At 47.1% G+C, this 12,941-nt stretch overlaps 1 protein-coding gene and 1 long non-coding RNA gene across 7 annotated transcripts in view; one reads left to right on the top strand and one right to left on the bottom strand.

Annotated features, from left to right (window-relative positions):
* DENND2A (DENN domain containing 2A) overlaps window positions 1-12,941 on the top strand; it is a 103,312-nt gene that overhangs the window by 4,375 nt on the left and 85,996 nt on the right. The window lies entirely within an intron of this gene.
* Window positions 1,178-10,679, bottom strand: LOC131508892 (uncharacterized). Of its 3 annotated transcripts, none has more exons than XR_009260201.1 (5): window positions 10,444-10,679; window positions 9,195-9,314; window positions 3,660-4,373; window positions 2,184-2,375; window positions 1,178-1,826 (listed from the first exon to the last, which is right to left on the bottom strand). It is a non-coding gene; the product is annotated as an uncharacterized LOC131508892 (long non-coding RNA). The 3 variants fall into 3 exon arrangements; XR_009260200.1 differs by having other exon boundaries at window positions 1,178-1,814; window positions 10,438-10,679; XR_009260199.1 differs by having other exon boundaries at window positions 10,438-10,679.

The raw sequence follows: 12,941 nt of genomic DNA on the forward strand, positions 1-12,941 counted from the left end.
TAAATAAAAATCTCTGAGAATGGGCCCTGGGCATCGGTATTTTTGAAAGTCACAGGTGGTTTTAAGGTATAGCCAAGGGTGAGAGTGGCTGCTTTAACAATCACATAAAGGATTCCTTACAGCAGGGGACAGAAACCTCAGATTCCAAAAACAAGGACCCCATAAAATTTAGTTAGGAAGCCCGTTACTCATAATAAAAATCAAATAGCTAATGTGCGTTCAACATCAGAATTTAAAGCCAGCTTGAACAGAGCTAGATACAAAGGCTGGTGGCAGACACATTTGTGTGTATATGAAGTATTTTTTTACAAAAATAGAAATTCTTGGGGCACCTGGGTGGCTCGGTCGGTTAAGCATCCAATTCGTTTTTTTTTTTTAACGTTTATTTATTTTTGAGACAGAGAGAGACAGAGCATGAACCGGGGAGGGTCAGAGAGAGGGAGACACAGAATCCGAAACAGGCTCCAGGCTCTGAGCTACATTTAAAATATTAAAAAATAAATAAAAATGAAAAAGAGAAACTCTAAAAGCATAATCACAAGGCTTCTGCAGTTAGATTTGTCTAATCCAGCTGTATGCATGCTTCACCTTAGCCCAAACTGAAAACATTTGGTAACTTTGCTTGGAACTCACATAAGTCTACTTTTCTTGAGTGCTGAGCTTCTGAGTTCTGGGTACTTTCTACTTGCCTCAAGTAGACACTTCAAGTGTGTTTGTTTTCTAACCAATGTCTTCTGGATTGGAAAGAAGCTGGGAAAATCAGTTTGCAATGGAACATCCATAAAGTCTTAATCAAAAGGAATGAATCTCTACGGGTTGAATTCAGCAACTCTGACAGGATAATAGGGGAAATATTTTGAGGCTCAATGACTTTCCTTATGACACTCAAATACACCTTGCAGGCAGTTGCTTCTTTGGCTGTAGGCAAAGTTGACTCAGCTTCCTTTATGATCTCTGGAACCCCAGCCCCTTCTTTTTTGCTTCCTGAGGGCCCATGGAATGTCTCACAGGCACTCATGAGTGACCCAGGTTGTGTCATGCCCAGTCTCCTGTGTCTAGGCATGGACCCTTCTTCCTCCACAGAGCCAGATGGCCTCCATAGGTACCCCAGGTGATCTTTAAACGCCCCCCCCCCACACACACACATGCACACACACAGGCTACCCAACAGAAAGACTGACAGACACATGTACCCCTTTAATTATAGGAGAAAAGTCAGTGTCTGGAACCGAGGTGAGTGAGTAGCTCAGTTTTCTACATTTGATGTCCAAAGACAGAATCTGTTGGGAAGCCAGAGTCACACCATCTTTTACCCTTGTGTCAAGATCATTGTCTGATCTGGGCAAAAATGTATCTTGTCGACTCCCAGCTTGCCCAGAGTTAAGCCCTTTGCCAGCTGCAGTCCAGAATTGCTTTGTCTTTGGCTTCTCTTTGATGCATCCATCCTTGGCCTGCAGTTGACTGGAAGAGGGGTGAGCCCTAGACCCCCTTTTCTAACAGGCCGAATTGCCAAAAACTGTTATCTTTTTCTTCTCCCTGGCCTGAGTGAAGGATGGGGTGAATCACCTTCATGGCAAGCTCAGGGAAGAGGTTAGCTTCCCTCAACAGTGGGGAACAAAGAGGTCCCATGGCTCCCCTTCAGAAGGAAATGAGAGTAGGATCGAGCTGGAGTGGGATCAGGACAGGAAGTCCTGACAGTGACCATTTTTTCCATGGTATCCAGGCCTTCCTTGGGCTGTGCGTCTTATCAGGAGGGCTTGTCAGACCAGTTCAAACACAGTATCAAGTGCATTTCCTTTCGTAGTTTTGTTTTCCTAAAAAGCATACTATAAAGTTTTAAGATTACTCTTGTACACGTACTTGTATATATACATATATTTTTCTATGTAAACTGTGAAAGTTATATTTGCTATAAAACATTTAAGCAATAAGAAAAAAGAATAAGATGAAAAATGAAAATTTACTGCATACTGTCTCCCTCCTTAAAGGCAATCCCTATTTGGTATATATTCCAAATAGCCTCAGACTTTCTTCTTTGCCTGTAATATGTTTGCTTGTTTGTTTACAGAAGTGGAAACATGCTATCATAATTGAACACTCGTTTGTGAGAATAATTCTGTGGGGGACCTACATAGTCCTACTGTTTCTTTGTATGGATTGCCTTCATTTGTTTAACAAATTACCTGTTTTTGAGCCATTGGTTGCTTCTGAGTTTAGCCACTACATACACTCTGGGTCACTTGTTCCAATAGTTCTGTAAGATAAATTCCCAGAAGTGCAGTTGCTAGATTAAAATAGATTTCAAAGCCAAATGGATATTGAATATATTTGTGCCCAGTGACGTATAATTTAAAAATGAGATCCTGATGCTCAGCCTTAAAAACAAAAACAAAAACAAAAAACAACTGTAAAATGTATTATTACCTCTCTCTTCCTTAACCCAAGCATTACCACCCCAGCTCCCCACCGAATTTACTCTGAATTTCTATGTAAGTTAATACAAAAATTAAAATCCATAGTGTGGTACATTCATAGAGGCAATCTACTATTTTGAGTTATGTTAAATTTAAAAAGGCAATATATTAACATTATGATCTCTAGGAGATTTTTTATGTTTTGTAGTTTGTGATCCAATAAACCGTCTTAATTTTTGTTTCTTGCTGCTGGTTTCACGTTCCCACAACCTCGATCCCACATAATCACGATTCCACATATTGTGTAGGCGGGAACCTGGGATGGGTGGGGTGGGTTCCACACAAGAGTCAACCGAGTGCAGTAACTAAAGTGCCTCCCTCTTTCTCCCTCCTTCTTGCTGCTCAGAAAAAAATGTAGTCAGGGTTGTGTTTGACTTAGCAGCAAGTTTTCTGCAAATTCACTATGGGGAATGGATAGGGGAACCATAAGATACAAACCGGGCCACTTTGAAAGTAAAAAGGGAGCACTTAAGATAAGTTGTTGGGGCGCCTGGGTGGCTCAGTCAGTTAAGCAGCCGACTCTTGATTTTGGCTCAGGTCATGATCTCACAGTTTCATGAGTTCAAACCCACGTTGGGCTCTGTGCTGACAGCGTGGATCATGCTTGAGATTCTCCCTCTCTCCCTCTTTCTCTGCTTCTCTCTCTCTCTCTCTCAAAATAAATAAATAAACAAAATTAAAAAAAAAAAGAAAAGGTAAGTTGTTAATTGATCTACAACAGGCCTGCCCTGGGACTATCCCTGGAAACTCCAACTTGTGGGCGCCCCGGGAAAGGGTGAGAGTTGGCCATTATCTGTCCGTTCTCCCTGCTGGTCCAGGGGCATTGACACAAGCAGAAATGAGTTTGCACCATCCCTCTGCACCCCCAGCCTTTCTTAGCCCCCCTAGAGTAGAGCCCGAAGTGCAGGGAAGGAGGAGGGGTCAGGTGGGTAACCCAGTGCTGCATGTGAACTTCTCATTCCCACTAAAGGAGTCAGAGGAGTTGGACACTCCTGTCCCTGCCCACCCCCAGCTCACCATGGAAAAAAAAAAAATCACTGACTGCCTTTTCTCAGCAAATTGGAACCACTGAAGCAGGACACTTCTATCATTTTGTCTGTGCTTTCCATGTCCCTGTGAATTACAGGCTCAACCTCCCTGGATGTCCCATTTGTATGGGATCAGCAAATCGGGATTAAAACTCACCTTGCATGGTCAGGGGAGATGTTAGTTGGGGGAGAAGCCACAGAGCACTGATCTGATCACTGGGCAGGGGTGACGGGGGCACCTGAGGTTTAGAACTTGCCTCCCCTACAGCTGGAGCAGGCCAGCTTCTCAGCCACAGACTCGCCCAGGGTGGAGACTGGGAAGACACAGAGGAACTTCTCGAAGCAGCTTGCCGGTGCTCTGGGCTTCTCTGCCAGAAAACGTCTCCAGCTCTCTGGGGGCGCAGGGGGGTTCTCTGCTTAATACTCTGACTTGCGGGTGAGAGTGGTTCAGATGTGGAATGAAGTGTGTGGTCATCCAACCCCCAGCAAAGCTCCCCGGCATCTTGTGGCCGCTGTCATCCTTTACATCTGGCCCATTTCACCATCTGTGTCGGTGACAGGCAACAAACACAACAAACACACACAAGCTCCCAGGACATCAAAAAGAGACCAGTGCTCTCTGTTTACCCTCCAGCTGAACTGGTGCATCTAATGGGGTGAAAAAATGTCAGAGAAAATTAACCCCCAATGCCTCCCAGAACATGGAGACGTAGAGGTCTCAGCAGTGCCGAGGGAGGGTCCCAGAGGTTCTCCTTTCCCCTGAACCCTGGATAGCCCGGATCCCGGGCCTGGGGCAGAGAGGAGGGAGTTGGGGAGAGGGTCAAAGAGACAGCTTCTTTGGTTCAGGCTCCAGGTTCAAGCTGCCAACCTCCTGGAGGAAAAGAGAAGGAGGGGGTTTCAGGATGGGGACCTGGAACAGCAGGAAGAGCCCCCGGGGGCAGGTCCACCAGCAACACCACCCCCCCCAAGTCCCTGAAATCTGGCTTCCTTCCCTAACCCTCTGCTGAGACCTTATCCTAAGTTTCTAATGAAGCCTGTTCACTGTTCTTTACCTCCCTAGTGTACGTGACACCCCTGACCCAGGTCAAGGTTGATGGAGAACTGATGTGCACTGATACACTGTCCACTTGTCAGAATGCCTAATGCTTCTGAACCACTTAGTAAGCAGTCACTGCCCAAGCTCTCACTGTCCCACATTCCTGGGAACCCCAACCGCCCCAGATCCAGCCATCACAGGGTTCACCATAAGGCCAATTCTCATTGGCTGGTGTCCCAGCCACACCTTTGTTAAGTACTCTGCGTATTGCACAAGATTTTGGTTATTCTAATTATCTGTAGAAAAGGGGATCTTCACTGATTCATTTTCTTTTTCTTATTCAACAAGCATTTGTACCTCACCCATAGTAGCCTAGCGTGGGTTAGGCACTGCAGAGGAATAAAAAGAAGCCCAACCCTCATGTCCTACCACTGTCTAGTTGGAAGGCCCAGATGAGGACACACAAAAAGAAACTGAGTCAGTGGGGCACCTGGGTGGCTCAGTGGCTTGGGCATCTGACTCTGGCTCAGGTCATGATCTGACGATCATGACCCACGTTCGGTTCGTGGGTTCAAGCCCCGCGTCAGGCTCTGTGCTGACAGAGCAGGGAACCTGCTTTGGATTCTGTCTCCCTCTCTCTGCCCCTCCCCCTGCTCACTTGCTCTTTCTCTCTCTCTCAAAAATAAATAAACACTGAAAAAATTTGAAAAAAAAAAAAAAAAGAAAGAAACTGAGTCAAGCTGAGTAACAAGGGCAATGTAAGAGTGCCCCGTGCCTATTTCTTCACTCTCTGCACTTTTCTCTCAGGGATCTCCTTCATGCTCACAGGTTCACGGGCTCCCTCCCAGATTTACACCCCAGGGGTGTTCTTTCACCAGACCCCTAAATCTTTCCCTCTGACTGCCTACTCCACATGGCTCCTCTTGAATGTGCCATTTTAACCCTATCATGTCCAAAAGAGTGTGTTTCTCCATTCTGTATTCTCTTTATTTTCCCAGGTGAGCAAGTCTTAGCTCCTCCTCCTTCCTTTCAGGACATCCCCCAGTGTAAGCCACCAAGCCATTCCATCTTCTCCTGGCTCACATCCCATCGGTCCCTGTGTCCCAGGTGGGAGTGTACCTTCTTGCCCTTGCCTCACCTGCAACCTTCTCCTTTCCCAGCTATTGGAACCCAGTCTCATCTTAAGGGCCACCAGGTCCGACCTCTTCTTTGAGGCAGTCTGTGGCTATTCCGACTTCCGTTGCCCACCTCTGCGTTCCTCCAGTTTGTATTTGTTTGGTAACATCCACCACTGTAGTTCAAATTTAGTCCTTAAACTCGTGAACTGTATGTCAGTCATTCCCTGGACTAATCTTGTCGTTTGATCGTGAACAACTGCAGTCTTTTACTGCCATTCGGTTGTTTGGGTTTATAGCTGTTATTCCTCCCTCTAGGAGGCAGGGACCATCCCATATACTTGTGTATTTCCCAGCATCCCCCCACCACCCAGCACCTCACGCTCTTTGATTCATCTTACTGATTAAATTCAAATCTCTCCATGCTGGCCCAGATGAGCTAAATAAAGTCATAGGGGAAAGACCATTTCCCTTTCTCAAAACCTAGCTAAGTAAAAATGAACATGTTCCCAGGCATTGCACAACTTGCAAGTACCAAACACCAGAGACAGATAGTAAACAAACAGAGCCAGGGCCTCGGAGTTCAGGGAGCCAGAAGACGGAGGGGGAGGGGAGTCAGGATGAGCCGGCTGTGCTGATCTCAGTGGGCTCCTCCTACTTTCACATCCAGCTCTGAAGCTGAGCCTGAGCACGTCCTGGTTCGTACTGAAAAGGAAGAGGGGTCAGCTCCCCTTCCAATGTCAAAACCAACTCACACAGATTACATTGTAACAGCAACTCGTGCTTGGGAGGGTTTTGCAGCTTTACCACACTTGCAGACAACTGAGGCTGGGTCAGTAGCCCTGCAGATGAGTTGAGGAGGTATTATTATCATCGACACAAGCTCCTGTGTTATTACTCCTGTTTGTATTATTTGGCAGAGTTAAGCTCGCTTTATTACAGAAGGGACGTGTGGAGCACTTTTTAGAGGACATGTGCTGTGCTGAATGCTTTACAGGTGCATTCTCATTGAATCCTCACTTGCAGTCTTTCAAAATAGGTGCTACAATTATCACAGTTTTACAGAGGAGAGGACTCTTGCAAAGTAACTTGTCCAAGGTCCCACAGCCTCAAGTGACAGAATGGGAATTTGAGCCTGGGTCTATTTGCAAACTCTTTGCTTTTAACCCCATCTCTCAAGGCCTTTCCCAGAACGGGGAGCTGTGGCAGAGAGGGCTGGGCCCCCTTCTCCCTCTCTGGGCTCGGGAGCCACGGTGCTGGCCCCGGGAAAGGGGGTGCGAGATGACGTCTTCCTCTAAGATTGCTGCCTTTTGTCCAAATGTGCTGGCCAGGAGCCAAGCTGGAAACTCTCTGCTCATGGAAAGAAAGAGAACAGAAGCCAGCAAAAGAGGGTGGGAAAGGGTCTGAGGGGGAGGAAAGGAAGAGGAGGGCAGGAATTAGGGAGAGAGGAGGTGGGAAAGTGAGGAGTTTGGGGCAGCACAGCTGGAGTCAGAGATGGGTGTCAGGAAGCAAATAAAATATGCCTTTCAGGTGCATCCCTTCAAGTGGCTACCTCGTGGTGTGGTGTGGCAGCCAGCCCTGGGAGGCACAGGCCCCTGGGAGGCACAGGCCTGGGGGCTCTCCAGGTGCCCAAGGGTCAGGACAGATGGGGCAGGGGGCCCTGCCTCCCCTCCTCAGTATTAATGTTCGGTGAGGTCAGGTTACAGTGAACATCAGGAGAGCATTCAGAGGAAAAATAAGTCACAAAATGGCAGCCTGAGGGCTGCTTCTGGAAGTGGAAGAGAGGGCCAGGCAGTGCCTCGGTGCCAGGGTGTTCATGGTGGGCAGGAAGGAGATGGAGGGGAGGCAGGAGAGGGGATGGGTGCTGGGTACTTGGAATAAAATCCAAGTAACAGTTTTACTGAGTAGCTACTCTGTATCCAGGAGGGGAAGGTCTGTACCCTGCCCCCCCCCCCCCCCCCCCCCCCCGCCGGGCATTTATTTGGGTGTTAGGCACTGGACCTTTGAATCTGACAACCTGGATTTATTCAGCATGCATGTGACCTTGGGAAAAACTTAGTCCCTCCAGGCCTCAGTTTCCACATCTGTAAAGGGGAGGCAATAGTAGGGTTGGTGTGAGGATTCAACAAAACAATTCATGTAGAATCTTGCCTAGAGAATAGTAGATGCTCAATAAACGTTAGCCATGCGTTCATTATTGCAGTTGGAAGTGGCAAACATGTGGACCTTGGGTAAAAAGTATTTAAATAATAGTCGAAGCACGCTTATTAGATGATCAAATGTAGATAAGTTAATAACTGCTCTAGAAATTCAGAAGAGCGGGGAAGAACTTTAGTTTGTGGGGTGGTCACGGTAGGTTCTGTGGAAATTTCAAACTAGATTTTGAGGGCTTGGCGGGAATATAATAGCAAAGAAAAGGGAGGGTGACAGCCGAGGGAAAGAACATGAACAGAAGTGCGGGGATGGGAATGTTCCAAATGGCCGAAGTGCAGGAGTATTTGCCACTGGACTATTCTAGCTCCTCTTGGCCCGCGGTGTAAACTTGGGCAACGTATTTCATTTACATCCACTTCAGCTGCAAAAACAGCTGATCGCCAGGATGCTGCATCCAATGAAAGGGCGTCTGGGTGTCACCTAACAGAGCCGCCCTCTCTGTCTGCGTCTGGGTGGTTTCTTGCTGGGTCCCTCCTCTCCGTGTTCCAGTGCCGTTCTTTCCCTGTTTGTTTACTTCTCAGCCTTCGTCTTTCTTTCTGATTCTGTCTCAACTTCTATCTTACCCTCAGTCTCCAGTTCATTTCTTTTCACCTGCTAACACTAAGTCTCTTTTCCTCCCTGGAATAGGGCAGGGAAGCTCTGAACACTGTATCTGTTCATTTGTCTTTTTATAAAAAGAAAAAGCAGGGGCACCTAAGTGGCTCAGTTGGTTTAAGCATCTGACTCTTGATTTCGACTCAGGTCATGATCCCATGGTTCCTGAGATAGAACCCCACATCGCTGCTTAGGATTCTCTCTCCCTCTCTCTCTCTTCCTCCCTCCCTCCCTCCCTCCCGTGTGCAGGTGCATTCTCTCTCTCTCTCTCTCTCTCTCTCTCTCTCTCAGAATACATAAATAACTTTAAAAAAGAAGAGGGGCACCTGGGTGGCTCAGTCGGTTAAGCATCCGACTTCGGCTCTGGTCATGATCTCGCCCTCCGGGAGTTCGAGCCCCGCGTCGGGCTCTGTGCTGACAGCTCAGAGCCTGGAGCCTGTTTCAGATTCTGTGTCTCCCTCTCTCTCTGACCCTCCCCCGTTCATGCTCTGTCTCTCCCTGTCTCAAAAATAAATAAATGTTAAAAAAAAAATTTTTTTTAATAAAAAAGAAGAAAAAGCATTCCATGGGAGCCAGTGGCTAAAGTTACCTCGCGTCTGTAGGGCAAATGCTTTTGTTTTTTGTCGCTGTTTAAAAATCTCTCAACATCCTAAGACCAAAAACATTTCTCACTTCTTAAAGAACAAAACAAAAACAAAACAAAACAAACACCAACCACCAAAACCCCACTAACCTCAGAAATCTCTCTGGGTTTCTGAAGAGGTGGGCTGACCAAGAAGAGAGGAGAACCACCTTCATCAAGAACACGGAACTAGTAGACCCAGGTTCTTCTTTCCATAGAAACAGGAGTCATCTGGGGAAAGGAAAGGAGTGTGGAGCTGGTGAGTGAGCCCTGGACGGGGCCATGAACCCTGGGTCCTGCTTCTGCCTTAGCCATCACCCAGCAGGGTGTCCAATAAGGTGAGCCACAAAACTCTTGGGCCACAGTGTCATCGTTTCTAGCCCCAACTTCCCCCAACCCCCGCCGATCCGTCCCCTTTCTGTGTTCATATTTAGTAGCTTCTCCAAGCCAGGGGCCTTTCTGACTTCATTATGTGTCCCCTCCCCTTTTTTTCTTTGAATTTCCTCACTAGGCTGGGGCCTCCTAAAAGCACTGTCATTTACAGGCCGGATTCCCAGTACTGACTGGGTCACAAGGGTAGAATTGCTGAGGCCAGGAGGATGTGGAAGGCTGGGTCAGCCCGTGCAGGCGTCATTCCCAACAGGGTCCTGGGAGAAGGGGCTCAGCATTTCCTGAAAGGAAGTGACTCCCATAAATAGACAGAGGGATGGGAAAAGGATTCGTCCATCCCTTCCCTCCTGTCAACTCGGCTCTTCCTTCTGTTGTCCAGACTATGCAAACTCTTGCAACTCTTGCGAACGTTTTTCATTCAAATGTGTCCCTGCCAGTGTGTGTGTGTGGGGGGGGGGGGGGGGGGAGATGTGATATCTGCTTTCTTGTATATATATCGCAGATCTAAAATAAGAACTGAGGAAGGCGTGCGTGCCTTTTATTTGTTCATTTACCCACAGTAACCTCTCATTAGTCCATTCCAATAAAAAGCTGGAGTTTTTCTCAGTGGGGTTTTATTGGCAAGAAAGGAAGGAGAGTGTTCATCTTCTGATTCCATGTCCTATTTCAGGGTTCATTCAAGGGTTCAGCAGCTCTGCTGTAATAAGGCTTATAATATGCTCTTCAGCTTCTTGGAAAGGTTAGGTCTCAGGATAACTTTACTAAGAAGTTTCCGGCACCTCCAGTGCCATGAAGAGTCTCCGCAGGGAGAGAAAGGGACTTCTTAAGAGCTGCTCTTCTGACCCTCAGTCGTGTAACGGGAAAGATCAGAGAGCACCCAACCTCCTGCGCCAGGCTGGAGGCAAACCCAGTGGGGCTTGCTCAGCTTCAGCCATACGGTTGCAGATTCATGTTTAAAACTCACACATACAGTAGCTTTACTTTTTCGCTTTGGGAAAGTAGTTGAATGTAGCAGCTGAACACAGATTGAACAGGACACTGCATGAGGATGTCTGGTGGCACCCATGGGCAGAAGTGCAGCCTAGCCTCAGCAGGCGACTGGATCCAGGGGGTGCCAGGCCATCTTTGCACTGGCATCATTCTCTCCAACAGCCCAGCCCTCCGCTCCTTACTCCGCAGAGTGCAAGATGGCCGCCTCGCAGCACTCGTTTCTGTCTTCCAGGACACAGGTTGACGCCACTCCCTAGGAGTGAAATCTGATTGGTCCGACTTGAGTCAGGCCTCCTCTGGAGCCAATCAGCTGTGGGTGGGGGGTGGGCTCCTGACTCAAACATGGCTGCCAGTGACCCTGGGACCCTTCGAATGAAGGATGGGGCAGTTGTAGAAAAAGGGAACTGCTTGTGAGGTAGGCAAGCTCGCATAGCGCCTGCCGTATCTACTACTTGGGTCATGTTTCTTTAACCATTTCGTGTTCATTTGTTTTACCATTGTATTCATAAGTATCCTAGTTTCGCTAAGTACTTTGCCAGAGATACTGCTTGTGAAGGAAGCAATGACATTCTAGAGCAAGGGCTCTGGGGCTAGACAGGTCTCTTTTAAAATCTAGGCGTGCCTGGGTGGCTCAGTCGGTTAAGCCTCGGGTCTCGCTCACGTCATGATCTGGCGGTTCGTGAGTTTGAGCCTACATCGGGCTCTGTGCTGACAGCTCAGAGCCTGGAGCCTGCTTGGGATTCTGTGCCTCCCTCTCTCTCTCTCTCTGCCCCTTCCCCATTCACACTGTCTCTCTCTCAAAAAAGAATAAACGTTAAAAAAAAAAAAAAAACTTTAAAAAATATATAAAAAGGGGGCGCCTGGATGGCTCAGTCGGGTAAGCCTCCGGCTTCGGCTCAGGTCATGATCTCACGGTTCCTGGGTTCAAGCTCCGCGTGGGCTCTGTGCTGACAGCTTGGAGCCTGGAGCCTGCTTCAGATTCTGTGTCTCCTTCTCTCTCTGCCCCTCCCTAACTTATACTCTGTCTCTCTATGTCTCTCAAAAAATAAATAAATGTAAAAAAAAAAAAACTTAAAAAAAAATCATGTACCTGTTGGTACATGATGCTAGATACTTAGATTCATCCTTCCTCCCCCATCCCGCCTTCCTTCCTTTCTTTTTTTTTTGGTAATAGCTTTATTGAAGTATAATTCACTTACCATAAAAATTCATCCATTTAAAGCCCACAATTTCATGGTTTTTAGTGTATTCACAAAGTTGTGCAACCACCACCACAGTGGTTTAGAATATTTTCATCACAGGGAAGAAGAAACCCATACTCCTTAGCAACCACTTATCTCCTTTCTGTCTCTATAGCTTTCCCTGTTATAGACATTTCATATAAATGGACTCATACAATATATGGGCTTTTGTGACTGGCTTGTTTTCATTTAGCATAATATTTTCAAGGTTCACGTTGTAGCAGGTATCAGGACTTTGTTACTTTTAGGGCTGGGCAATATTTCATGGTATGGATATACCACATTTGGGTTCTCTCTTCATCAGTTGATGGCGTTTGGATTATTTCCACTTTATGGCCATTCTGAATAATGCTGCGATGAATGTTAGCATAGAAGAACATATGTAGACATATGTTTTCATTTGTCTTGAGCAATGCATTATTTCTGTAATTATGTTTGCGAAGAGCTTAAATCAATGCCTGACAGATCACCGGATGTAGCAGTGCTCATTTCTTTACCCTGACCTTCTCAAAGGTTATGAATGAAAGCTATTTCCTGCTTGCTGCCCTTAGAAGAAAGTCGGGCTCCCTAAAAGGCCTGACCCCTGTGGGTCAGACTCTGAGGTTACTGTCCCCAAGGGGTCCTGGCATCACCAATTAGCAGACTCTTGCATCGGGTTGTGAGAGGTCTCAATCCTGGGTGGTTCTAGTTAAAGATACTGAGGGAGCAGATAAGGAGGTTTGAGGACCAAACTACAGAATTTGGAGTGGAGAGTTACGAATTCCCTATCCTGTCTCTTAAACAATCATGATTCTGGGCAAGTCTCTGAACCTTGATTTTCTCACCTTCAAAATGAGGATAACAGTAATGCGTCTGGAAATTGGTGGGAGGGAGTGGGCTTCTGTATGTTATCATGTGTGTATACTATGGGTGCTGCACAATGTATTGGAAGCTCTAGGGCTGTCCTAGAAAAAGTCAGATTTTTGAAAATCCACTGAAATCACAGTGGGTTCTGAAGGCGGTTGGAGCCCCTTTGGGGTTATGGCAGGCACGGGTCAGATCCTTCAGGGGCTGGTGTTAACTGTTCAAGGCTGCAACCCATCATGTGAAACCCGTTCTTGCCTGCAGCTGGTTCTCTGGCTCAGAGAAAGATGCGGGTTATCCTCCTGCAGTTCACTACTTCTGCAAGCACATCGGATTTTCTTTTTTTAAGTAGGCTCCATGCCCAGCGTGGGGCTTGAACTCACAACCCTGAGAC

Source organism: Neofelis nebulosa, chromosome 4 (genome assembly GCF_028018385.1).
Source record: "Neofelis nebulosa isolate mNeoNeb1 chromosome 4, mNeoNeb1.pri, whole genome shotgun sequence".
Taxonomy (NCBI): domain Eukaryota; kingdom Metazoa; phylum Chordata; class Mammalia; order Carnivora; family Felidae; genus Neofelis; species Neofelis nebulosa.